Genomic DNA, 27,833 nt, shown 5'->3' with positions numbered 1-27,833 from the left:
TCAGCAAGCCTTTTAGTGTACTAAGAAATTTCCATCTAAAAAAGGAGAGCTTGTCTTCTGCTTAGACTCAAATATCAAGATCAAGTCCCAGATCTATGAATATAACTAATTTTTCATTCCACCATATGCAAATTTAGGGGTCCTTTTACTGAGTGACAGTAAGCACTAATGCATGTTTACCATGCGGGAAAATTCACTATCATGGGGTGCGCTCAGGTGTCCTGCAGTAGTGTTGACACCTGCACACACTTGTGACGTGTTTGGGCGGTGGAGAGTAGGTGTGCCCAGTGCTAATCGGTTAGCACAGCTACATTGCCACATACCAACCGATTAGCACATGTTTAGCGCAGGAGCCATTACTGCCTAGGTGTTGGTAAGGACTCCACACTAATGGCCACACACTGATTTCCCAATTAGTGCATAGTCATTAATTGAAGAAATGGAAAATTGGCCAATATATAGCCAAGCTAAAAGTAGCCTCAGTGGGAGGGGAAATCCATGTGCTAGTTATAACACAGACTGCCTTAGTAAAAGGGCCCCATAGTTTGTTGTTCGTTAGTCTTTGTGTGGTGTTATTTTGTTTTTATCATATTGTTTATGTTTTAATTTTTTAACCTGCTTGACTGGGAAGGTTGTAGAAGCAGCACAAAATGTATTGAGTTTTCTGGGATCTTGCCAGGTGTTTGTGACCTGTATTGGCCACTGTTGGAAACAGGATGCTGGACTTGATAGACCTTAGGTCTGCCCCAGTGTGGCAATACTTATGTACTTAGGTACTCATAAGCTAGTTTTTGCTACTAATGCATAATAAATGCAAAACCTTACCACACTTTAGCAAGAGAGCCTTCAAGTTTTCTAGACCACTTAAATGAAATAACATTAAAAATTATAATTATGACAAATGTTTGTGTCTGTATGAATCAGGTAAAAAGATATCTGTTCTGTTAGGTATTTGGTAAATGAACAGCAGTTACACATAGATAATGATGATTGTCTTAAGTACATAAGTAATGCCATATTAGGACAGACTGAAGGTCCATCAAGTTCAGCATTCTGTTTCCAACAGTTGCCAATCCAGGTTACAAGTACCTGGCAAGATCCTAAAACAGTACAATATATTTTATGCTGCTTATCATAGAAATAAGCAGTGGATTTTCCCCAAGTCCTTTCTAATAATGGCTTATTTATTTATTAATTGCACTTGTATCCCACATTTTCCCACTTATTTTAGGAAGCCATCCAAACCTTTTTTTAACCCCGCTAAGCTAACTGCTTTTACTACATTCTCTGACAACGAATTCCACAGTTTAATTACAAATTGAGTGGAGAAATATGTTCTCTGATTAATTTTAAATTTACTACTTTATAGCTTTGTTGCATGACCCCTAGACCTAGTATTTTTGGAAAGTATAAACAAGAAATTCACGTATACCCATTCCAATCCACTCATTATTTTATAGACCTCTATCATATCTCCCCTCAGCCATCTTTTCTCCAAGCTGAAGAGCCCTAGTTACTTTAGCCTTTCCTCATCTCATCCGGATTATCATTTTCATCGCTCTTCTCTGTACCTTTACTAATTCCACTATCAGGCTTATTTTTGAAAGAGAAGGGCGCCCATCTTTCGACACAAATCGTCAGATGGGCGTCCTTCTCTCAGGGTCGCCAAGATCGGCATAATCGAAAGTTGATTTTGGGCTTCCCCAACTGCATCCCGTCGCGGACATGACCAAAGTTCCTGGGGGGGTGTCGGAGGCGTAGCGAAGGCAGGACTGGGGCGTGCCTAACAGATGGGCATCCTCAAGCGATAATGGAAAAAAGATGGGCATTCCTGACGAACACTTGGCCGACTTTACTTGGTCCTTTTTTTTTTTTTACCACCAAGCCACAAAAATGTGCCCTAAATGACCAGATGACCACCGGAGGGAATCGGGGATGACCTCCCCTGACTCCCCCAGTGGTCACTAACCACCTCCCACCCTGAAAAAAACCAACTTTAAAAACTTTTCTCTTTTTTTTTTTTAGAGTATGGGTGAAAGATGTCCTTTGCTGTGCCTCCGTCCCTGCAACGGCCCAAAATGTGGATGTTTCTGTGAGAAGGACATCCATGCCTGGATGTTTCTGTGAGAAGGATGTCCATGCCTGCTATGCCTCTGACACCCCCTTTATTGGATTTTGGATCACAGGTAGCAGCAGTGGGATTTGAACTGGCCACCTCTGGATTACAAGACCAGTGCTCTAGCCACTAGGCCACTCCTCCACTCCCTTGAAATTTGGCCGTCCCTGTGGGGGAGGGGCAATATGCAGGTCCCTGGGGGGAGGTATGTGTGTGTCAGCGGAGGCATAATGAAGGCATGGACGTCCTTCTTTCAAACATTTTGGACGTCCTCAACTGCCCCCCCCCCCCACAGGGATGGCCAAATGTCAAGGGAGTGGAGGAGTGGCCTAGTGTTGCCCGGTTGGTGTCCTGGCATGTCAGGGGGACCAGTGCACTATGAATGCTGGCTCCTCCCACAACCAAATGAGTTGGATTTGGTCGTTTATGAGATAGGCGTCCTCGCTTTCCATTATCTCTGAAAACCAGAAACGACCAAGTCCTGGGGACGACCATCTCTGCTGGGGACGGCCATCTCTAAGGTCGACCTAAATTTGCTGATTTAGGCACCCCCAACCGTATTATCGAAATTAAATATGGCCGCCCATCTTGTTTCGATAATACAGGTTTCCCCGCCCCTTGCTGGAACTGTCCTGCGAGGACGTCCCCAGGAAAACTTGGGCATCCCTTTCGATTATGCCCCTCCACATCTTTTTTGAGATGCGGTGACCAGAATTGCTCACAATATTTGAGATACAGTAGCACTATGGAGCAATACAAAGGCATTATAACGTTCTCATTTTTGTTTTCCATTCCTTTCCTAATAATATCTAACATTGTATTTGCTTTCTTAGTCGCCACTGCAGACTGAGCAGAAGGTTTCAATGTATAATTGATGATGACAACTAGATCCTTTTCCTGGTCAGTGACTCTTAAGGTGGAACCTTGCATTATGTAGCTATAGTTCACGTTCCTCTTTCTCACATGCATTACTTTGCACTTGCTCACATTAAATGTCATCTGCCATTTGGTTGCCCTGTTTTCCAGTCTCGTAAGGTCCTCTTATAATTTTTCACAATTCTATTCCTGTTTAACAACTTTGAATAACTTTGTGTTGTTAGCAGATTTAATTATCTTACTAGTTACTCCCATCTCTAGATCAGTTATAAATATATTAAAAAGCTGCAATCTCAGCACAGACCCCTGGAGAACCCCACTATCTACCTTTCTTCATTGAGAATATTGACCATTTAACCCTACTCTCTGTTTTCTATCTTTTAACCAGTTTTTAATCCACAATAGAACACTACCTCCTATCCCATGACTCTCCAATTTCCTCTGGAGTCTTTCATGAGGTGGTTTGTGAAATGCCGCTTGAAAATCCAGATACTCAATATCTACTTTTATCCGCGTTTGCTCACCCCTTCAAAGAAACATAATAGATCGGTGAAGCAAGATTTCCCTTTCACTAAATCCATGTTGGCTTTGTCTCATTAATCCATGCTTTTGAATATGCACTATAATTTTGTTCTTTATAATAATCTCTACCATTTTGCACGGCACCGACATCAGATTCACTAGTCTATAATTTCCCGGATCACCTCTAGAACCTTTTTTAAAAATCAGCATTACATTGGCCATCCTCCAATTTTCCAGTACCATGCTTGATTTTAAAGATAAATTACATATTTCTAACAATAGTTCCACAAGCTCATTTTTCAATTCTGTCAGTACTCTGGGATGAATACCATCCAGTCCAGGTGATTTGCTACTCTTCAATTTGTCAAATTGTACCATTAAATCCTCCAGGTTTATAGAGATTTCATTCAGTTTCTCATCAGCTTTGAATACCATTTCTGGCACTGGTATCTCTCCCAAATCTTCCTCGGTGAAGACAGAAGCAAAGAATTTATTTAATCTCTCCACTATGACTTTGTCTTCCCTGAGTGCCTCTTTTACCCACTTTGGTCATCTAGTGGTCTAACTGATTCTCTTGAAGTCTTCTTGCTTTTAATATATCTAAAACATTTTTTTACTATGTGTTTTTGCCTCCAATGCAATCTTTTTTTCAAAGTCTCTCTTTGCCTTCCTTATCAGCGGTTTGCATTTGACATGCCATTCCTTATGCTATTTCTTATTATTTTCAGTTTGTATAGATATAAATATTTTGTTTTGATTGTATGATGTTTTGTTTTTTTATGAATGATTTATTTTACCCTGTCTAGAATAATTGTGGGTTATAAGACGCTGATGACTTTGGTGCTGAAAATTGGGTTGTTTCAGTTCTTCCTACCATCTTTAACGAGTTTGCACCTCGTGACATTTTCAATGCTGACGAAAATGGTCTCTACTGGTGAGCGATTCCTGATGGAACACTTGCATTCAAACATGCCAAAACTACTGGAAGTAAAACGTCGAAGGACTGACCGACGATCCTCCTTTGCTGCAATATGGATGGGAGTGAGAAGTTGGAACCCCTCGTCATTGGAAAGCGCAAACAGCCCCATCGCTTCAAGAAAGTTAAGCGACTTCCTGTGTCATACGAGGCTAACGCAAATTCATGGATGACTGGGGAAATTTGGAAGCAGTGGCTAAAGAAGTTAGACACTAAAATGCAGGCACACAAGCATCAGATTTTGTTGCTTTGTGATAACTGTGCTGCACACAGGGATGATGTCAGGCTGTCTAATGTCAAGGTGGTCTTCCTTCCACCAGACACTACCTCTCTGATCCAACCTATGGATCAGGGCATAATAGCCAATTTCAAACAACATTATCAGGCTCTTGTGCTACATTGTCTGATGAGCGTTATGGATGACCAGACTGGCAAGGATAAATGTGCTGTTGAAGTGGCTCTTAATCACTGTTGGATTCCCTACATATGCAGAAAGAAGCCTGGAATCATGTTACACAGGCAACCATTGTGAACTGCTACAAGCGGGCAAGCTTTGTTAAGGATGTGGAGAGGGATGAAACAGATGCAGCTGTTGCAAACACATCAGATGAACAGGTTATTGACATCCCAGCTGGTTTTACAGAAGAGGAGTTTCATCGCTATGTAGCTGTTGATTACAATCTACAAACAGTTGATGACAGCACTGATGTCGAGATATGCGCCTACACACAGGCAACAATGGCTGATGATGAAACAGAGGATGAAATGAGCAGCGAGGCACATGCTGATGAAATTCAACAACCTCCTCCTCCTGTCACTTTTGCAAGAGCACTGGAGAGTCTCAACACCGTGCGGGCCTATCTGGAGGCCACTGGATGTCAGTGCTATGACAGTTTTTACCGTCTGGCAGACGTAGTCTATGGATCTCAAAAAACCCAATATTGTACAGAGGACTATAACTGATTACTTCAAGTAAGCCTAACGTCAGTTAACGGAGACTGTATACTGTACATATAATAATAAACAGTACTTTGTAGCATTCCATGTGCTGGACCTGAACCAAAATACTGCTAAGTGATTTCTGATTATTTTAACTTCTCAACTTTTTGTCTATAGCTTTAGCTACCTGATATTCTCTTTAATTGAATGCTTATTGCTTAATTAATTTGTCCTGTGAATCTGTATTGTGGTGCACTTCTCTGTCTTCTAACCCTTTTTTTGATACAGCACTGAGCTGACTCACTGTGAGGTAATCACTGCACAGCAGGAGACGGGTTCGGCTCTGAATAGGGAGACACAGACCACTTTGTTTGTAGAATTCCATGTGCTGGACCTGAACCAAAATATTGCTAAGTGATTTCTGATTATTTTATTCTAACTTCTCAACTTTTTGGCTATAGGTTTAGCTACTTGATATTCTCTTTAATTTAATGCTTATTGCTTAATTAATTTGTCCTGTGAATCTGTATTGTGGTGCACAAAATAATACCCTCTTTCCTTTCCTGCCTAGCTCTGATAGAGGATAGGCTTTTCTAACTGCTTCTGGTCCTCTAGCAATCTAACTTTGTGGAAAGGTTCTGCCAGTCCTAGACAAAACCACAAACTTAGTCTCCCAACTGGTTATAAATTTGCATTTTACATTGATGAAACTGCTATATTTATTGGGAATATTTAGATTTATTTACTAAAGGCATAGGCGCCCAGTATAAGAGGCTAGCCAGAAGTGCAGCAAGGGCGGGGCGGGTGCAGCTCGAGAACATGTCCCTCCTGGCTCCCTCCCCCCCCCCCCGACTGGTGCGCGATGGTCCCGATCTTTACCCCCCCCCCGTCCCCCCGACTAGTACGGTGCCGCTCTCCCCCTCCGCTCCTGTCACGTCGTCTTTCAACGAGGCTTCCTGTTTCCATAGCAGCAGCAATGATGTAAGCGCCGCTCCTTTCAGTCTGCCCCCGAAAGCCTTCTCTGGACAGCGTCCCTCCTACGCGGGAAGCTGTTCAGAGAGTGCTTCCGGGGCAGGCTGAAAGCAACGGAGGGGGAGAGCAATACGGTACCGCACTAGTCCGGGGGGGGGGGGAGGGGAAGCGATGCCAGACAGACCGACCAAAGGGAAAAGGGGGTGGAGAGAGGAGTATGTGAGATGCCACATCTAAGGAGAAGAGGGAGGAAAGAAAGCAATGGTAGGGCATGGGAATGGGAAAAGAGGGGGTGGAGAAAGGAGTAAGAGTGATGGAAGCAAGAAGGGGAGGGAAGAGAAAGGTGAGATGCATGAGGGAGAGGAGAGATGCATGAGGACGCTGGAGGAGAGAGAGAGAAAGTGGAAAAGTGCATGGGAGAGCCAGAGAGAGATGGGGAGAGAAAAAGGGGACATGGAAGAGAGCAGGGGAAAGCCAGGGACATGGAAAAGAGCAGGGGAAAGCCAGAAAGAGATGGGGAGAGAAAGAGGGGCCATGGAAAAGAGCAGGGGAGAGCCAGAGAGAAGATGCTGGATGGAAGAGGGGTACAGAGAGAGAGAGAGAGATTAGTGGAAAGATGGGGGGAGAAAGAGGGGACATGGGCAGGAGAGAGAAGCTGCTGGGGAGAAACTGGGGGAGACCCTAGCTGTCAGACGGAGAAATGCTGAATGAAAGGAGGGAGAAAGAGGGAAAAGCTGGAAGGAGGGGGCAGAAAGAGGGAAGACACTGGACGTAAGGGTAGGGAGGGAAAGAGGAAAGACACTGGAAGGATGGGGATAGAGAGGACATGCTGAATGGAAAAGGATCGAGAGACAGAACTGTTTAGAAGGAAGGGGAGATAGAGGGAGACAATAGACGGAAGGATTGGGAGAGGGTAATGGGTAGAAGGATGGAGAGAGAAAGAGGGATGACACTGGATGGAAGGGTAGGAGAGAAAGAGGGAAGGTGCTGGACATGGATGGATGGTTGGAGGGGAGGGAAGAGAGGAGAAATCTGGACAAGGATGGAGTGGAGGGCAGGGAACAGAGGAGAAATGTTGGACAAGGATGGAGGGAAGGAAAGACAAAAGAAGTACATGCACATGGATGGAGGAGATGGGAGAAATGCTGGATATGGATGGAGGGAAAATTGCTGAATTTAAGGGCTGGATCGGAACACTTTGAGGGCAGATGCTGAAACTGGAGAAAGGATAGGGACAGGGCTACAGATGGTAGACAGGACGCATAAGGACACAGGAGGATGGTGGACATGGTGAGAGAAAAAATATCAAATGGAAAGAAGACACTGGGACCAAAGTGAATAGAAAAACTAAATGATCAGACAACAAAGGTAAAAAAAAGTATTTTATTCAGAATTTATTAACTGGAATATGTCAGCTTTTGGAAATGTGCATCTGTGATATTTTGCATGTAAGTTTCAATTTTTCTAGTATTGCTGCATGCTGAGTCTGACTTCTTGAGGTAACTTTCCAGTTTTGCCTTCATATCTGTTGTGTCGTGTGTTTTTCATGTGTAATCAAGGTGCAGTATTCTACTAGTGTGTAGTATTTACAGCCCTTTTTGTGTTTTTTTTGTTTCACTAGGTTTTAGAGCACGGTGTAATTACAGTGCTGCCTTTCCACGCATAAGGTTGTAGCTCGTCCTGTCCTTGGAATTAGTGCTGTTATGGTTTGCTAAGGTTATGAGTGTGTTTTTGCACAAGTTTGTGTATAGTGTTTTGCAGTGGAGAGATTGTGTATTGGCCTTACTGAGGTGGCACCAAAACATCAGAAAGGGTTTTAGAGCCTAAATCGCGACACACTACCTCTTGAAGGATCTACATATAGTCGTTAATAAAAGGAGCTCATTGTGAACACTATCCACCCTAAAAGGGTGTTTTGTGGCTCTACATGAGAATTGTGATATTATGATCCCTTGTTTCATATTGTTGATGGTCTGCATTTTCCATATGGGTGGTATATTGGTGTATTAGGGTCTGCCTAGTGTTACGGTACAGTAAGGTTCTGAGTGTGTTTTTGCACAAATTTGTGCATAGTGTTTTACAGTTGAGTGATTGTGGTTAGTATATGCTTTGAGCATATGATACATATCTAATATCTAAATTTAATAAAAAGGTATTAATTGTGACTTTTATTTTTATTTATTTATTTTTTCTGTGTGTTATCAGACAATTATGGATTTAAGCTCCACCCCTGGCTCCACCCCTAACCCCGCCCCCTTTAGCCTCCCCAAACAGTTGGGCCACCGACCGTCTTTGACTAAAGGAAAGTTATATTCTAGTGGAATTTGAAAGTTAAATCAACAGAAAATTCTTTGATCAGACTGTATCATTTCTAGTCATACCTAGAGAACTTTTTTTTTGATACAGCACTTGGCTGACTCACTGGGACTTATAGTCCCACCCACCCCAGGGTTTTCCAGTCATATATAGACAAGCCAAAACTCCTTAACTTTACTCCTCAGTTATACACAGGCAATCTTGCAGACTGTTAACCCCATTTCAACCAATCAGGATGACTCTTATTCTCTGTAATAATTGTGGTGCTTTAGTTTCAAGGCCAATCATCTGGAGACTTAAGGCTTGTCCTATCTGTCTTCAGCTTGCTTGTTTAAAACAGGAGCTCAGTAAAGTAAAGCAGGAATTGGATGCACTTAAAGCAGCTTCTAGGACTGCACAGAATCATACCAACTTCTCACCACTGCCTCAAAGGATAAAACCACCTAAGCAGGGCCGTGCCAATACGGTAAGCGGTGCTTACCCTCGCCGCTTACCTGAGCTCCTTTAAACCTTTTACCTCCGAGGCTCGACAGTCGCAGCAGCGTCAGTGAAAGCGCTGCCGTCTCCTTTCCCTTCGCACTCGTTGGTTCCCTCAGTGTCCCGCCTTCTGACGTCAGAAGAAGGCAGGACACTGAGGGAACCAACGAGCGCGAAGGGAAGGGAGACGTTGGCAGCACTTTCACTGACGCTGCTGCGACCGGAGGTAAAAGATTTAAAGGCCCCAGGGCGCGGAGCTGAGGTAAGGGAAGGGCAGAGAGGCATGGATGGGAGGGCAGGGCCCAGGGAGAGGAGAAATTGCTGGAAATGGAGGGGAGGGGAGAGAGAAGAATTGCTGGCTATGGATGGAGGAGGGAAGGGCAGAGACGGACAAGGATGGGAGGGCAGAGCCCAGGGAGAGGAGAAATTGCTGGAAATGGAGGGGAGGGGAGAGAGAAGAATTGCTGGCTATGGATGGAAGAGGGAAGGGCAGAGAGGGACAAGGATGGACATGGATGGGAGGGCAGGGCCCAGGGAGAGGAGAAATTGCTGGAAATGGATATAGAGCAAGAAATGAAGAAAGGAGGAAAGTAAAGCAATAAATGGAAAGGAAGCCCTGGAAATGGAGTTAAGAGGACAGACAGCAGCAGAATCAGATACTGGGCCAGCATGATCTGAAAAAGAAAGTCACCAGACAACAAAGGTAGAAAAAAATCATTTTATTTTCATTTTAGCATTTGGAATATGTCCACTTTGAGAATTTACATCTGCTATCTTATTTTGCAATGTATAGCAATTCGTTTCTAAGAATATTGCTGACAATTCCTGTCAGTGTGGCAAGTGGTGAGCGATCATTTTCACGGTTAAAAATCATAAAAAATTATTTGTGATCTATTTGTTGAGCAATCCCACAAAGATGCACTCCATCTTTCAGCTCCTATTTCCTTTGCATCTTGTTCTACACGGGGGGGGGGGGGGGGGGGGGGGTGCCAACTGATAGTCTGCAGGGGGGGGGGTGCCAGAGACCCTAGGCACGGTCCTGCACCTAAGAATAGATGGTTCACAGTAGACTCAGGCAGATTTCGTTATGTGGCACAGAAGCATCCGCCCTCACAAGTGTTGCCCCTACAGAATTCTTTTGCTCCATTACAGCATTGTGATATTCCTGAAAATAGAACTGAGGCGGAAGAAAAAGCAATGAAGGTGGAACAAAAAGATATGAAGGAACCCAAAGAGAAAAGACACCCCCAAATCACTAATGTTGAAACTCATACTAGGAAACTGTTGCTACTACGGGATTCCATTATCAGCGGCATTAACTTTGAAACACAGTTCAAGGGGCCATGCAAAGTGAAACGCCTTCCAGGCTCATCAGCTACCAGGAGTACCAAGCAAATAATCTCTATAATCAGAGACGAAACTAAGGAGTCAAACACTGATGTTGTTACCCACCTGGGAACAAATGACTTGTCCAGTAAAACCCCACTTGCCACGCAGAGAGCTTTTCAGGAGCTGGGAGAGGGGTTAAAACTTTTGATACAAAGCATAGCTTTCTCTGAAGTACTACCTAACTTTGGAAAGGGAGACAAAAAGATTGCAAAGTACTGAGAATTTCAATAGCTGGCTCAAAGCCTGGTGTCACCAAGAAGGATTTAGGTACATAGGAGGATGGGGCAATACATGGAAAAACAAAAGACTAAATTGTAACGATGGGCTGCATCTCACTGTGGCAGGAAAAAATATCCTTGGGGACAAATTCAAACAATATATTTCTAGGCATTTAAAGTAGAAGGCAGGGGCAGTTCACTTCAAGTGGTCACCCCCAGCTAAAGCTAAAGACAAGATGTGTCAGTAGAAAAGAAAGCAATGAAAACAACAATCTTAGCAAATCACTTCTTACCAACACAGCAGGAAATGAGACTAAACAAGAAACTAAACAGAAGATAAAAATTTACTGAAATGTAGATGGAAAGCGATGACCACAAATGCTTGCAGTCTAAGCAATTAAGTTCATGACCTTCAAGCCCTGATGTTGGAGGCAAACTTAGACGTTGTTGCAATCACGGAGACATGGCTCAATGGTTCCCATGAATGGGATGCAAACATACCAGGCTATAATCTATTTAGGAAGGATAGAGATGGTCATAAAGGTGGAGGAGTAGCTCTGTATGTCAGAAATGATATCGCAGCGACTGAAATAACAGGGACCTGGGGAAAGGAAGAAACGATATGGATCACCTGTCCACGTGGGTGTTGTCTACAGACCTCCGACACAATTGGAGGAACTAGATAAAGATCTGATCACAGATATTCAAAAGTTGGGAAAGAAGAGAGAGATGCTGGGAGATTTCAATCTGCCGGATGTAGATTAGAAGGTTCCATCTGCGGAATCAGAAAGTAGAGAGATTGTGGATGCTTTTCAAAGTGCTCTGCTCAGACAAATGGTAACGGAACCCATGAGGGACGGAGCGACGCTAGATCTGGTGCTCACAAATGGGGATAGTGTGTCAAATGTCCGAGTGGGTGCCCACCTGGGCAGCAGTGACTATCAAACGGTTTGGTTTGATATGACAGCTGAAGTGGAGGGTGGCCACTCAAAACTCAAAGTCCTGGATTTCAAGCATGTTGACTTTAGTAAAATGGGGGAATAACTGAGGAAGGAGCTGATGGGCTGGGTGGACGTACGAGAAATGGAAGGGCAGTGGTCCAGGCTGAAAGAAGCTCTAAATATGGCCACAACCCTTTATGTAAAGACAGTAAATAAAAGCAAGAGAAAAAGGAAACCGATATGGCTCTCCAAGCAAGAGGCTGAGAAAATAAAGGCTAAAGAGTTGGCGTTCCTGAAATACAGAAAAACTCAAGAAGAGGAACAGGGAGAGGAATACCGGATGAAACTGAAAGAAGCCAAGAGAGAGATATGTCTGGCGAAAGCGCAAGAACAAATGGCTAGAAATGTAAGGAGGGGTGACAAAAATTTCTTCAGGTATATTAGTGAAAGGAGGAAGACTAAAAAGGGAATTGTGAGACGGAAAGATGCTGCGAACCACTATGTAGATAAAGATGAAGAAAAGGCTAATTTGCTAAATAGATACTTTTTTTATTTTTATTTTATTCTTTATTAATTTCTTGACATTTACAAGACAAACTTATAAATTGCAACACAGCATGTATTACATAGATCGAATTTTGAGTTATATAATTGAAATTTTATCAAAATTATTAGTATATAGTCTATGCATTCTAAACAAAGAAAACTTTTTATAAGAAACTCTTTAAATGCTTCCTTAGACCACCATCATTTGTAAGGGGGTGGAGAAAGTAGATGAGAAGATCAAATCAGGTATTTCAAAAAGAGAAAAGGCATATGGCCTGGCCCTAAAACCCAGAGTTACTCTACCATATCTTGATTACTTTACACCAACTATCTAGACAGCTTTTTACTTTCTATAAACATTTTAAGTTGTTCTGGCTCATAAAAAACATATTTATTTCCCAAATATTTTATACAACATTTACAGGGATATGCCAACAGAAAATTAGCTCCCATAGATTTAACTTCTTCTCTAAAAGCAAGGAAAATTTTCCTGCGGTCTTGTGTAGTTCTTGCCACATCCGGAAATATCCATATCTTTTGACCACAAAATAGTTTTTGAGATTTTTTAAAATAAAGTTTCAACAACGCATTTAAGTCTTGCTCAAAGACAAAAGATATCAAAAGGGTCCTTCGGTTTAAGACTTCCGACATGGATTCCTCCAACAAAGCCGATATATCCTGAAGATTCAATTCTGGAGGTTGAGCATTCTCTATTGGATTCACCTTGGATTGTTTAATTTCAGGAAGGTAATATATTTTATTAATCGGTGGTATAGCTGATTGCGGATATGCCAAAACTTCAAGCAGGTATTTTTTAAAGAAATCCATCGGTGATATTCCAATAGCAATAGGAAAATTTAATATCCTCAAGTTTAAATGTCTATTATAGTTCTCTATTTGTTCCAACTTTGAAGCCATCTTTATTTTATCAACTATCAATGCTTCTGTAACCTTTTTAAGAGAGGTAATTTCTGTTTGTGTCTGTACACTTTGGGCTAACGATTCTTGTTTAGCAGACTCAAGAGCTTGGGTTAAAGAATCTATTTTGTTAACCATCGACACTGTATCTTGAGCTGTTTTAGTAACAGTTTTAGTTAAATTTTGAATAGCTGCCCAGATAGTTTGCAAAGTTACCGCTTGGGGAGCAGCGAGCTCCAAGATCTTCTCCTCTGCTTCCTGGGGTACGGCACCGCAGTCTGAGGCCCTCCGGGCACCGCCTTCCGATTCCGTTGAGTCCTCATCGCCGGCTCGAAGATTTGCAGGGCAAAGCGGTCGATTAAGTTCCGGTGGGGACAAAGATGTTTCAGCCCCTAGTGGAGATGCCGCTCCTCCGGTCGCTCCAATCGCAGGGTCCATCTCACTGGTTCCAGCTGGGATACTCGAAAGGAATCGCAGGAGAGTTTGTTGAGTAGGGGTAGGAACAAGGGCTGGCCGCGTTAAGCCCTTTACCGTCCCCTTTCTCTTGGTATGCGGCATTAGGAAAAACTCTCGACGTGAAAGTCTAAGAGAACAGCAAACTCAACCCGCAGCACCTCAAGCACAAGCCGTCATCTTGACTCCACCCCCCTAAATAGATACTTTTGTTCTGTTTTCACAGAAGAAAATCCTGGAGAAGGACTGGCAAAAGTACATATGAGAATGGAGTGGATATAGCACCATTCACGGAAGAAAGTGTGTATGAACAACTTGAAAATCTAAAGGTGGACAAAGCTATGGGACTGGACGGGATCCACCCCAGGATATTGAGGGAGCTCAGAGTTTCTGGCAGGTCCTCTTAAAGATTTGTTTAATAAATCCTTGGAGACGGGAGAGGTTCCGTGGGATTGGAGAATAGTGGATGTGGTCCCTCTTCACAAAATTGGTGATAGGGAAGAAGCTGGAAACTACAGGCCGGTAAGCCTCACTTCGGTTACTGGAAAAGTAATGGAAGCGATGCTGAAGGAAAGGATAGTGAATTTCCTGGAAGCCAATAAGTTGCAAGATTCGAGACAACATGGTTTTACCAAAGGTAAATCATGCCAAACGAATCTCATTGAATTCTTTGACTGGGTGACCGGAGAATTGAATCATGGACGTGCTATAGACGTAATCTACATAGATTTCAGCAAAGCTTTTGACACGGTTCCCCACAGAAGGCTCTTGAATAAACTTGACAGGCTGAAGATAGGACCCGACGTGGTGAACTGGATTAGGAACTGGTTGATGGACAGATGCCAGAGGGTGGTGGATAATGGAATTCGCTTGGAGGGAAAGGTGAGTAGTGGAGTGCCTCAGAGATCGGTGCTTGGGCCGATTCTGTTCAATATATTTGTGAGTGACATTGCCGAAGGGTTAGAAGGTAAAGTTTGCCTTTTTGCGGATGATACCAAGATTTGTAACAGAGTGGACACCTAGGAGGAAGTGGAAAACATGAAAAAGGATGTGCAGAAGCTAGAAGAATGGTCTAAGGTTTGGCAATTAAAATTCAATGTGAAGAAATGCAAAGTGATGCACTTAGGGAGTAGAAATCCACGGGAGACATATGCGTTAGGCGGTGAGAGTCTGATATGTACAGACGGGGAGAGGGATCTTGGGGTGATAATATCTGAGGACCTGAAGGCGACGAAACAGTGTGACAAGGCGGTGGCTGTATCTAGAAGGTTGCTATGCTGTATAGAGAGAGGTGTGACCAGCAGAAGAAAGGAGGTATTGATGCCCCTGTATAAGTCGTTGGTGAGGCCTCCCCTGGAGTATTGTGTTCAGATTTGGAGGCCTTATCTTGCTAAGGATGTAGGAAGCAGTGCAAAGAAAAGCTACAAAAATGGTATGGGATTTGTGTTACAAGACGTACGAGGCAGACTTGCTGACCTGAACATGTATACCCTGGAGGAAAGGAAAAACAGGGGTGATATGATACAGACGTTCAAATATTTGAAGGGTATTAATCCGCAAACAAACCTTTTCCGTAGATGGGAAGGCGGTAGAACTAGAGGACATGAAATGAGATTGAAGGGGGGCAGACTCAAGAAAAATGTCAGGAAGTATTTTTTCACGGAGAGAGTGGTGGATACTTGGAATGCCCTCCCGCAGGAGGTGGTGGAGATGAAAACGGTAACAGAATTCAAAAATGCGTGGGATAAACATAAAGGAATCCTGTTCAGAAGGAAGGGATCCTCAGAAGCTTAGGAGAGATTGGGTGGCAGAGATGGTGGTGGGAGGTGGGGCTGGTGGTTGGGAGGTGGGGCTAGTGCTGGGCAGACTTCTACGGTCTGTGCCCTGAAAATGGCAGATACAAATCAAGGTCAGGTATACACATAAAGTAGCTCATCATATGAGTTTATCTTGTTGGGCAGACTGGATGGACCGTAGAGGTCTTTCTCTGCCGTCACCTATTATGTTACTATATGTTTATCAAGCTTCTTTGGGTCACAACGATTAAGTGCACACTCTGGTTAACTGCATGCATTTCTTTGGTCCCAGACCCTTGCTCGTAAGCGGATTGCACTGTATTAAGTAAGTATTATTATTTATAATTTTGATCTGAATTATTTGCTTTTAAAACGAATACTAAACATGTTTGTGATGTTAAAACCGTTATCTTCACTGGCTTCTAGCTCTCTTGCTATAGGTACCTGGTCTCTGGTCCTTCCTCTGGCAGTACTCTTCTGGATTATCTTCTTTCCTGAATATAAATAATCAATAAAAGAAATCTCTCTCTTCCTAAATAATTTTAAGTGTGAATTTACTTTCAGCTAAACAAGTGTTCTTCCACTTCTGGTTACCTAGATACTTTTGTGGGACTAGCTACCCAAAAATAAAATAATAAATCATTTTCCCTAGCTAGCCCACCTGCACTATTAATGTACACTCAATCAGTTCTTTCACAGCTCAAAGCTCCTGGATTCATTCCATCAGCATACACTCTCTGAAATACTCCTGATTTAAAGCTAGACTGGATTTATTATTGCTATGCAGGAGGGCAGGGAGTTACCTCCTTCTAGTGTTGTTTCCCTTAAAGCAGTTAATTTAGTTATTTTTTAATTGACAAACAGAGCAGTGCTTCGACATCTTCCCTCAGTCAACTTTTAACTCATATCTGTCAGGTTCAGAGCCCGCGGGGCCGGGCTCTGGAGCAAACGTGAGCCCTTGGGCTGCTGCTGAGGAGTGACAGCAGCAGGCAAAACCCACCAACCAACACTGGGCAAGCACACCGGCAGGGACTGCAGGCACTGCCCAGCGAACCGGAACACATGGACTGGAACCCCCTGGACTGGAGGACACAGGACTGGAACCCCCAGGACTGGAATCCCCCGGACTGGAGGACACAATACTGGAACACCGGACTGGAGCACACCGGACTGGTCCACACAGCTTCACCTGCACTTAGCTGCTAAGCCCCCCAGGAGTTGAGCTCCTGGGTTCGAGTAGCCGGCAGGACTTACTGGATACCGGATGACACAGGGACCAGGACTGGAAACAGAAGTACTCCTAAACCTAAACTGATCTACGTGCTCCCAAGCCCTAAACCAGCAGGAGTGTTCCTAACAGTAAACTGACAAAAGGACTTCCTAAGCCCTATACTAAACAGGAGCTCCTAAGCCCTGCTCAAGAAAGGGACTTCCTAAGCCCTAAACTAACAGAGCAGGGAACTAAACACAAAGCTAGCACAGGTGCTACTAAGCAGCTGGGTTACCATTTGTCCGGATTTCCCCGGACATGTCCTCTTTTTGAGGACACTGTGGGGAGTCCGGGCGGATTTCTCAATTTGCTGGGTTTGTCCGGGTTTCTTCTCTGAGTCCTGACTCCTCCCCTCCGTCCTCCTGCCCTATGGTATAAACAGACGCAAGAGATGTGCAGCGTCTGTGGCCAGCCCCAGTCAGCTGATTGATGAGATCCTCCGTCCTTCCTCCTGCAGGCAGGCCCCTTACTCCTGTGATAAATGTAAACGTTCCAGTCCCTCAGCCTTCCACAGGGACAGTTAAATAGCAGCATTAACTAGTCGGCCTCTGAATGAATGAGCTATCCTTGCCCCTCAGCAGGCAGCTGCTAATTTCTGACCAGAATAAACAAAAAGCCGAAAGCTGTATTTACTGACGAGAGAGAGAGAGAGAGAGAGAGAGAGAGAGAGAACACGAACCTGCCTTCTGCACTGCTGATGTCATGAAGCAGGGTTGATTTTTGCTTTTCTAATTTTTTTTAATTCTGGAATTAAAAAATAATAATTAATAAATCTCAAGACAGCAGTCAATGGCGTCCTCTCTTATGCTGCTGTCTTCCTGCTTCTGACTTCCCTAAGCAATGGAAAGGAAAGGAAAAGAAACTTGTCTTCTCTGAAAGGCTTAAGCTGGTCTCCTTCTTTGGGAGCCTCTGGACTAGTGCAGGAAAACCCCGCCAAAAGGTAAAAGGTTTGGGTGCCTTTCAGTACATTTGTATCCTGGGGAGGGGGAGGGAATTACAATTAATGATAGGAAAACATTTCTGGCCATAAATTCCCTCGGGCAAACTTGATGCATTTCTTAAATACATGTAAGACCTAAATAATGTACATTTGTTTGTCGACCTTCATTTCCATTCATATGGAAACCTACCAGCCAGGTTACTTTGTCTTTTTTTTTTGGGGGGGGGGGGGGGGAGATAACTGAGAAGGTGAAATAGTTGAACCGTGTCTGTGTTAGTTTCTCAAGGATTGCATTCCAGGACCTAATGTTTTGAAGCCAAGGAAAGGAAAGTTCTGTGTCAAACCTGAGTTCAGGAAAAAAAAATAGTATACATCTATAGGATAAAACATTTCTGCAGCTGAGCTTTCTGAAAGCTGTTAAACCATTAGTTGAATTTTTGAGAAGCTTTTTGAGTGGTTTGGTCTGAGCGCTCTATAACAACCTTACAGAAGAGGGAAGGTTGCTTTTAAGGTTAAATAAATATTGCATTGAAAATACTTGGCTGCGCCAGCTCTCCTAACTGCCATTGGACCTCCTTGCTACTCCTAGGCTTACCCCATTGCATGCAAGAGACTTGTGGTTCTGATTTCCCCACTGGATTCCCTAAGAAATGACCCCATTGGATTACCTAAGAAAAGCAAGGCTACAAGTCCTTCCTTGCATGTGTAACCCAGTCCTACTATCCCGGGTTAGGAGCTCTAGAAGCACTGCATGTTTTTTTCACTTACTTACTCACTCTAGTCCCATCAGCTTATCCACACAGGAATAGGGTTACCATACGTCCGGATTTACCCTAGACATGTCCTCTTTTTGAGGGCATGTCCAGGCAACCGGGTGGGTTTTGCCAATCTGCCCGTTTGTCTGGACAAATGGGCAAATTGCTAGCCTCCCCTCCCCTCCCCTTACTTACTAGTGCCCTGGTGGTCTAGTGACCTCTTCCGCCTTCGGGGCAGAAAAGAGCTCCCTCTTTCCTGCCCGGAGCGCTGCCCTGCATGCATCCTTCCTGTTAGTGATCCTCGGCGCCGATTCAAAATGGCCACCAGGAGTTGAAGTCTCGCGAGGTCACTTCAACTCTCGGTGTCCATTTTGAATCGGCGCTGAGGATCACCAACAGGAAGGATGCTTGCAGGGCAGCGCTCCGGGCAGGAAAGAGGGGGCTCGTTCCTGTCCTGAAGAGGTCACTAGACCACCAGGGCAGTAATAAGGTGAGGGGGGGGGGGGGGGGGTTGACAGGATATGTGACGGGGGCGGGGAAAACGTGACAGGGGGCGGGGGTGAGGGTGTGACAGGGGGCGGGGCAAGTGTCCTCCTTTTTGGGGGACAAAAAATGGTAACCCTAACCAAGCTACAAGCAGAGCTCTACACTAACAAGCTAAACACAAAACTAACAAGCTACCTAAGCACTGCTCTAGCAAACTAGAACCAAAACTAACAAGGTGCTTTCTAAGCACTACTCTGGCAAGCAACCAGAAGAGCTCCTAGCACTAAAAGGGAAGACAGGAGAGCCACAAGGAAAAAGCAGGGAAGCTAACACATAAGCCAAAAGTGCTTCTAAAGCACCAAACACCAACAGCAAAGACTGCAATGCTCCCAATAGCACAAACACCAGAAGTACTTCTAACAGCAAACTCTGCAGTGTTCCTAACAACACCAAACCCTGAAGTACTTCTATCAACAACACAGCTTCCAAAGCCCTACACACAGCAATGCTTCCAAACCAAGAGGGAAAAGCAGGAAAGCTAAACACACAGTCACCAGTGCACACTGCACTAACACTAACCTGGCCCTTAGCAAAAGCAAGCAGGGAAACTAGACACAAAGTCAGAAGTGCACACTGCACCACCCTACCTAAAGCAAACACCACCGTTGCGAAGGCTCTGAAGGAAACAACACCACTTCCTTATCAAGGCCCTCCCTGATGATGTCACACTCCCTAGACCTAGGCAAAAGCACACTGACCCAGAGAGGCCCAACCCACACCAATGCAACACCGTGAAGCACTTGAAGCCAGTACACCCAAAGAGAGGTAGAGCTAACTCAGTCCACCCACACAGCTGTAGTAAAGTAAAACAATTAACCCCATGCTGCTGGAAGCTGCCAGCACAGAGAGACAGAGCCAGCTCAGAAAGGACAGAGAAAAGAAACAGAAGCCAGCTAAGAAGCTGACTCCCAGGAAAGAGGTAAGTTTGAGAGGGGTTCTGACCCCAATCATAACAATATCATTCTCTGAATGCAGATATTTTTTTTTAAATCACTGCTCTACCAGTTAACCATACTTTCTCTGTTCCTACCGTGTTTCCCCGAAAATAAGACAGTGTCTTATATTAAGTTTTGCTCCCAAAGATGCACTAGGTCTTATTTTCAGGGGATGTCTTATTTTCGGCGAAACACGGTACAAGCCATACCCAAATGCACCACACTAGAGGACCAAACGATTACACATACAAAAAAAAAAAATCCCAACGATGGCCCCTGATAGAGGAAGAACGAGGAAAAGAATGCGTTGCTTTGTGTTATAGACGTCCGGCTCTCACAAGGACACAAAAAAAACAAACAACCTCCCCTAATAAACCACAACACAGTACCATATCGCCATCACTACCTCCACACTAATGGGAACTGGGCTGGGTGGCTAGTTGCCAAATAGTGAGCTTCTGGTGGGAGAGAGTGGGCACCCATAGGGGCCAAACAAAAACTTTGCTAGGTCTTACTTTCGGGGGAGGCCTTATATTTAGCAATTCAGCAAAACCTCTACTAGGTCTTATTTTCAGGGGATGTCTTATTTTCGGGGAAACAGGGTAGTGGGCTCACAATCTGTACCTAGGATAATGGTGGGTTAAGTGACTTGCCCACAGGGCCGGTGCTAGGGTTTCTGGCGCCCTTCTGCATCCTACTAGTCAGCGCCCTCTACCCATCTAGGGGCGAGATCACTATGGCCCTGCTCCCACAGTAGCCACACCTCTTTCACCACCCATGGCACATATAAACAGGCATCATTGAAAATATTACACCAGTATGGGAGAAGAAAAATAACTTGTATTATTTTTCATTATAAATAAATTATGTAAACTGTTACAGCTCCAGTATATCCAAAATGGCACAAACCAGATTAGCATACATACCAAGAATTAGGAGAACAGTTTTGCCAAATCTGAAACAATATATTACTAAAATCTCAGAACCTTCCTATTCTCTATCTGTTCTCTTAAATCCGTTTCCAGGCTTCCTTTCCACTCCAGGCTTCCTTTCTTGCCCTACATACATAAGTAAAAGCTGGGTCCTCTGCAGACTTGACTGCAGGAGGGATAGAGTGGATCCAGCCTCTACCTATTTTCTCCATCCATGTGCAGTTTTTCTCCTCTTTCTTTTCCCTCATCTCCATTAGTATGTATCTCCTTCCTTTCTCTTCCCTCTCCTATATGTCCAACATTTTCCTCTCCCCCACTCCATCTAAGCCCAGCATTTCTCCTCTCTCCCCTTGTGTTGATGATGGGTAATTGTGATTTGTTGTGCTTTGTTTCTTGCCATTTTGAAGGTTATGATGTTAGTGTGGCATAGATGGGATTGACGTTGGAATGTAAATGTTCATTTCACTTCCTCTCTCTTCCCTCCCCTCTCCTCCATCCACATCCAGCATTTCTCCTTTCTCCCCTCCATCCATGTGCATCTCCTTCCTCTGTCTTCCCTCCCCTCCATCAATGTCCAGAATTTCTCCTCTATCCCCTCCATCCACATGCATCTCCTCCTCTGTGTTCCCTCCCCTCCATCCATGTCCAGCATTTCTCCTCTCACCCTTCCCTCCATCCATGTGCATCTACTTCCTCTGTTTTCTTTCTCCTCCATCCATGTCCAGCATTTCTTCTCTCTCCCTTCCCCTCCATCCATGTAGATCTGTCTTTCCTTCCCGCCATCCCTGTCCCACATTTCTCCTCTCTTTTCTGCCCTTGACTCCATCCATGTCCAGCACTGCTTTCTCTCTCTCTCTCCCCCCTCCATGTGAATCTTCTCCTTGTCTTTCCTCCCCTCCATCCATGTCCAGACTTTCTCCTGCCCTCCCCTCCATCCATCCATGTCCAGCAACTCTCCTCTCTCCCCTGCCCCTCCATCCATATCCAGTAACTCTCCTCTCTCCCCTTTTCTTCCCTTCATCCATCCATGTCCAGCAACTCTCCTATCTCCCCTGCCCTCTCCTCCATCCATATCAAGCAATTCTCCTCTCTCCCATGCCTCCCTCTATCCATCCTGTCTCCTCTCTCCCCTGCCCTCCCCTCCATGTCCAGCGATTCTCCTTTGCCCATATCATTCCCTCCCATCTATGTCCAGCGATTCTCCTCTGCCCTCCCCTCCCATCCATGTCCAGTGATTCTCCTTTGCCCCTATCATCCCCTTCCACCCATGTCCAGCGATTCTCCTCTGCCCTCTCCTCTCATCCATATCCAGTGAGTCTCCTTTGCCCCTATCATCCCCTCCCATCCATGTCCAACGATTTTCCTCTGCCCTCCCCTCCCATCCATGTCTAGCGATTCTCTTCTGACCTTCCCTCCCATCCATGTTCAGCAATTTCTCCTCTCTCCTCTGCCCTCCCCTCCCATCCATGTCCAGCAAGTCTCCTTTGCCCCTATCCTCTTCTCCCATTCATGTCCAGTTACACGCCTCAGCCCCCAACTGCCCCCCTTTTCTGTCCCTGAGTTCCGGTTCCAGCCCCAGCCCCACCTGCCCTCCCTCTTCTCCAGCAACATCCCCATTTTCGCTCCTGCCGCCCTGAGGGATTTAAATCTTTTATTTTACCTCAAGTTGAAGCAGCGGCTGCGACAGTGAAAGCAGCAGGCTCGCCTCTAGCCTTCCTTTCCCTTTCAGTGTCCCACCCTCGCGGAAATTACATCACAGGAAGGCGGGACACTAAGAGGGAAGGGAAGGCTAGAGGCGAGCCTGCTGCTTTCACTGCCGCCAGCGCCGCTGCGACTTGAGGTAAAATAAAAGATTTAAACTCCCCAGGGCTGCAGAAATGAAAGGAGGGCTGTCGGGGAGCTAAGGGCGGGCAGATGGGATCCGAGAGCTGCCTGCAGCTGGGCTGGAACTGTGAGCTTACCATGCTTACCAGGTTCCGCCAGCCCTGCTTGCCCAGAATCACAAGGAGCCAACTGAACCCAGTTCCCCAGGTTCTCAGGCCACTGCACTAACCATTAGGCTACTCCTACACTCCACACTCCACTCCTGCCCAAAGCTAAGGAGTCCTTTTACTAAGCTGTGCCAAAAAGTGGCCTGCGCTGGTGTAGATGCATGTATTGGACGCGCACAAGTCCATTTTTCAGCGTGCCTGCATAACAGGCCTTTTTTGGGGGCCGAGAATGGACGTGCGGCAAAATGAAAATTGACGAGTGTCCATTTTGGGCCTGAGACCTTACCACCACCTATTCACTTAGCAGTAAGGTCTCACGCGTTAACCATGCAGTAATCGTCAGCGTGTATAATGCCGATTACCACCCAGTTAGCGCCGCGCACCAGAAAATGAAATATATTTTCCACGCATGTAGAAAATGAAATGACTTCACAGGCCACGTAGTAGCCGGGAGGTAGTTCCGAATTGGCATGTGTTGAGCGTGCGTAGGCACCTATGCGGCTTAGTAAAAGGGCCCCTCTATCAGTACAGGGTTAGGTGAGTGGGTCAGCAGAGTACTGACAGAACTGAAAAATGAACTTGAGGAGCTTTTGTTAGTAATATGTAATTTATCCTTAAAATCTTTGCCGCATTGAGCCTGCCATGAGTGGGAAAGCGCGGGGTACAAATTTAACAAAAAAAAAAAAAAGATTGGAGGGCGGTCAATGTAATGCTGATTTTAAAAAAAAGGTTCCAGAGGAGATCCGGGAAATTATAGACCGGTGAGTCTGACATCGGTGCCGGCCAAAATGGTAGAGACTATTATAAAGAACAAAATTACAGAGCATATTGAAAAGCATGGATTAATGAGACAAACACGCTTATTTTCAAAAGTGATCGCCAGCCATCTTCCGACATAAATCGGGAGATGGCCGGCGATCTCTGAAAAGCGGCCAAATCGGTTTAATCGAAAGCGGCTTTTTTTTTACAGCATCGCCGCTTTCCCGTCAACTTGCTGGTGAAAGTTCAAGGGGGCGTGTTGGCAGCGTAGCGAAGGCGGGACATGGGCGGGCTTGGGTGTGGCTACCAGATGGCCGGCTTTCGCGGATAATGGAAAAAAAATGTGGCGTTAAGCAGTATTTCGCTGGGTTTACTTGGTCCTTTTATTTTCATGACCAAGCCTCAAAAAGGTGCCCCAACTGACCAGATGACCACCGGAGGGAATGGGGGATGACCTCCCTGTACTCCCCCAGTGGTCACCAACCCTCTCCCACACTAAAAAACGCAATTATAAACATATTTTGCCAGCCTCTATGCCAGCCTCAAATGCCGTACCCACCTCCATGACAGCAGAATGTGTTCTATCCTCTGACAGCCTTTGGGTGAGTGTGACACCTTTTCTGTTAGGTGCACTGCAGAGTCACATCAGCAATGCATTGTGGTGGGTGTAGGGTAGTGGGCTCTACTCCCATGGTGCTTTTCCCCTGCTAACTGGGTCAGAGTGTGTCCAGTTTTCTTTCCGGTAGTCCATGAGGTAGTGGCCATTTTTGTAAGCCAGTTTTAGATACCTCTCGTGTGTTACCCACGTTAGAGAACTTAGTTACTACCTTGAATGTTGCTGAAAGAGGGCATTGTAAACCATTCTGCCAGCTCTGACCTACTGCTAATCTCAGTACCAGCGAGACTCTTTGCCATTGGGGCACAACCTCTGATCTCAAGTTAACTGTGAGTAAACGTGCTTATTCAAATAAAGGACTTTTTCAAAGAGATTAGTCTTCAGGTGTCAACTGGTGTGCCAAGGTTATACAGCAGCAACAAGTCCTAGAGGCCTGCATGTATGCAGGTCCCTGGAGCACTTTTAGTGGGTACCGCAGTGCACTTAAGGCAGGCGGACACAGGCTGATCCCCCCCCCCTACCTGTAACACTTGTGCTGGTAAATGTGAGCCCTCCAAAACCCACTGTACCCACATGTAGTTGCCCCATTCACCCCCAAGAGCTACGGTACTGGTGTACATTTGTGGGTAGTGGGTTTTGGGGGGGGTTGGGGGGGTTCAGCACCAAAAGTAAGGGAGCTATGCATGTGGGAGGTTTTTCTGAAGTCCACCGCACTGACCCCTAGGGTGCCCAGTTGGTGTCCTGGCATGAGAGGGGGACCAGTGCACTACAAATGCTGGCTCCTCCCACGACCAAATGCCTTGGATGTCGCCAGGTTGGAGATCACCGGCATTTTTTCCATTATCGCTGAAAAACAAAACCGGCCATCTCAAACCCGGCGAACTCTGGCATTTGGCCGGGCTAAACCGTATTATCGGAAAAAAAAGATGGCCAGCCATCTTTTTTGATAATACGGTTCCGGCCAGCTGTAGCGCCGCTGCCAAAATAGATCGCCAGCGATCTATTTGGCCGGCGACGTTCGATTATGCCCCTCAAAGTCAACGCTGCTTTTTAACATATTTATAAATGACCTAGAGATGGGAGTAACTAGTGAGGTAATTAAATTTGCTGATGACACAAAGTTATTCAAAGTCGTTAAATCGCGGGAGGATTGTGAAAAATTACAAGAGGAACTTACGAGACTGGGCGTCTAAATGGCAGGTGACGTTTAATGTGAGCAAGTGCAAGGTGATGCATGTGGGAAAGAGGAACCCGAATTATAGCTACGTCATGCAGGGTTCCACGTTAGGGATCTAGGTGTAGTCGTTGATGAAACGTTGAAACCTTCTGCTCAGTGTGCCGTTATATCGCTCCATAGTGCGACCACACCTTGAGTATTGTGTTCAATTCTGGTCGCCGCATCTCAAGAAAGATATAGTGGAATTGGAAAAGGTGCAACGAAGGGCGACTAAAATGACAGCGGGGATGGGACGACTTCCCTATGAAGAAAGACTAAGGAGGCTAGGGCTTTTCAGCTTGGAGAAGAGACGGCTGAGGGGAGACATGATAGAGGTATATAAAATAATGAGTGGAGTGGAACAGGTGGATGTGAAGCGTCTGTTCACGCTTTCCAAAAATACTAGGACTAGGGGGCATGCGATGAAACTACAGTGTAGTAAATTTAAAACAAATTGGAGAAATGTTTTCTTCACCCAACGCATAATTAAACTCTGGAATTCGTTGCCAGAGAACGTGGTGAAGGCGGTTAGCTTAGCAGAGTTTAAAAAGGGGTTAGACTGTTTCCTAAAGGACAAGTCCATAAACCACTACTAAATGGACTTGGGAAAAATCCACAATTCCAGGAATAACATGTATAAAATGTTTGTACGTTTGAGAAGTTTGCCAGGTGCCCTTGGCCTGGATTGGCCGCTGTTGTGGATAGGATGCTGGGCTCGATGGACCCTTGGTCTTTTCCCAGTGTGGCATTACTTATGTAATTATGTACTGCAGCTAAGAAAGCAAATAAAATGTTAGGTATTATTAGGAAGGAATGGAAAACAAAAATGACGATGTTATAATGCCTTTGTATCGCACCATGGTGCGACAGCATCTCGAATATTGTGTTCAATTCTGGTTGCCGTATCTCAACAAAAAAGATATAGTGGAATTAGGAAAGGTGCAGAGAAGGGCAACGAAAATGATAAAGGGGATGGGACGACTTCCCTATGAGGAAAGGCTAAAGCGGCTAGGGCTCTTCAGCTTGGAGAAAAGGCGGCTGAGGTCAGATATGATAGAGGTCTATAAAATAATGAGTGGAGTGGAACGGGTAGATGTGAAGCGTCCGTTTACTCTTTCCAAAAATACTAGGACTAGGGGACATGCGATGAAGCTACAATGTAGTAAATTGAAAACGAATCGGACAGAGTTTTTCTTCACTCAATGTGTAATTAAACTCTGGAATTCATTGCCAGAGAATGTGGTAAAGGCGGTTAGCTTAGCGGAATTTAAAAAAGGTTTGGACAGCTTCCTAAAGAAAAAGTCCATAGACCATTATTAAATGGACTTGAGGAAAATCCACTATTTCTGGGATAAGCAGTATAGAATGTTTTGTACTTTTGGGGGGATCTTGCCAGGTATTTGTAACCTGGATTGGCCACTGTTGGAAACAGGATGCTGGGCTTGATGGACCTTTGTTCTTTCCCAGTATGACAATACTTATGTACTTATGTAAGCGGGAATCAAATCCAGTTCCCCTGGTTCCCAGGCCACTGCCCTAACTCACTTCTGGGTCCACGGGGATCATAATTTAAAGCCTCCAACTTTTATTATGTTCCTCTGTACCAGTGCAGACTTCACATAGGGACTTACACCAGCCACTGGCCCAGCTTGCTCTCCAATGGAACCACTCCTGTCCTCACCCATCTGTCTCTCCCAGCTTATTTTTTCTGCACATGTGGATACATCCTGACCTATATCCTCCTATCAGGTCTGACATGTAGGTTGGAGCATCACCATGGATGATTTTATGTACTAGGGTGCATACTTTGAACGTGATGCTTTCTTTGAGTGGGAGCCAGTGTAGCTTCTCTCGTAAGGGTTTTGCACTTTCGTATTTTGATTTTCCAAATATGAGTCTGGCTGCTGTGTTCTGGGCTGTTTGGAGTTTTTTGAGTATTTGTTCTTTGCATCCAGCGTACAGTGAGTTGCTGTAGTCTAGATGACTAAGTACTAATGATTGTACCAGATTACGGAAGATGGTTCTTCTGTCTCTCTCACACATTCCATACTCCCCTGTCTCTTTACACTGCCTCTAACCCCATTCCCTGCCCTATCTTTCCTCTCTCCCCCCCCCCAAAAAAAAAAAAAATTCTTCTATCTTCTCATCCTCTCCCTTTCTCCAGATACTCTTCTTCTCTTGTCATGGCATGGCAGGATTTGGGTGTATTGTTAATTTGTAAAGTGGTGATTGTTGGTATTTGTTAGGAGGGGATTATAAAAGGCAATCGATGGACAATGTTTTTTGTTGTTGTTTTTTTTTAGTATACGTGTCGTCGACAGCTTTTCTCTGAGTGTTCACACAAACTGGTGGTTGTGATGGCAACTAAAAAGAAATTGTCAGGTTGGCAAAACAGAAAAAGAAAAGCAGCAAAAGAGG

At 44.9% G+C, this 27,833-nt stretch overlaps 1 protein-coding gene across 2 annotated transcripts in view; it reads right to left on the bottom strand.

Annotated features, from left to right (window-relative positions):
• The window catches only part of LOC115468918, a 191,050-nt gene that overhangs the window by 1,361 nt on the left and 161,856 nt on the right, over nt 1-27,833 (bottom strand). The window lies entirely within an intron of this gene.

Source organism: Microcaecilia unicolor, chromosome 4 (assembly GCF_901765095.1).
Source record: "Microcaecilia unicolor chromosome 4, aMicUni1.1, whole genome shotgun sequence".
NCBI classification, from domain to species: Eukaryota; Metazoa; Chordata; class Amphibia; order Gymnophiona; family Siphonopidae; genus Microcaecilia; species Microcaecilia unicolor.
Note: the sequence above shows the minus strand (reverse complement) of the source record. Positions and strands in the feature narration are given on the sequence as shown.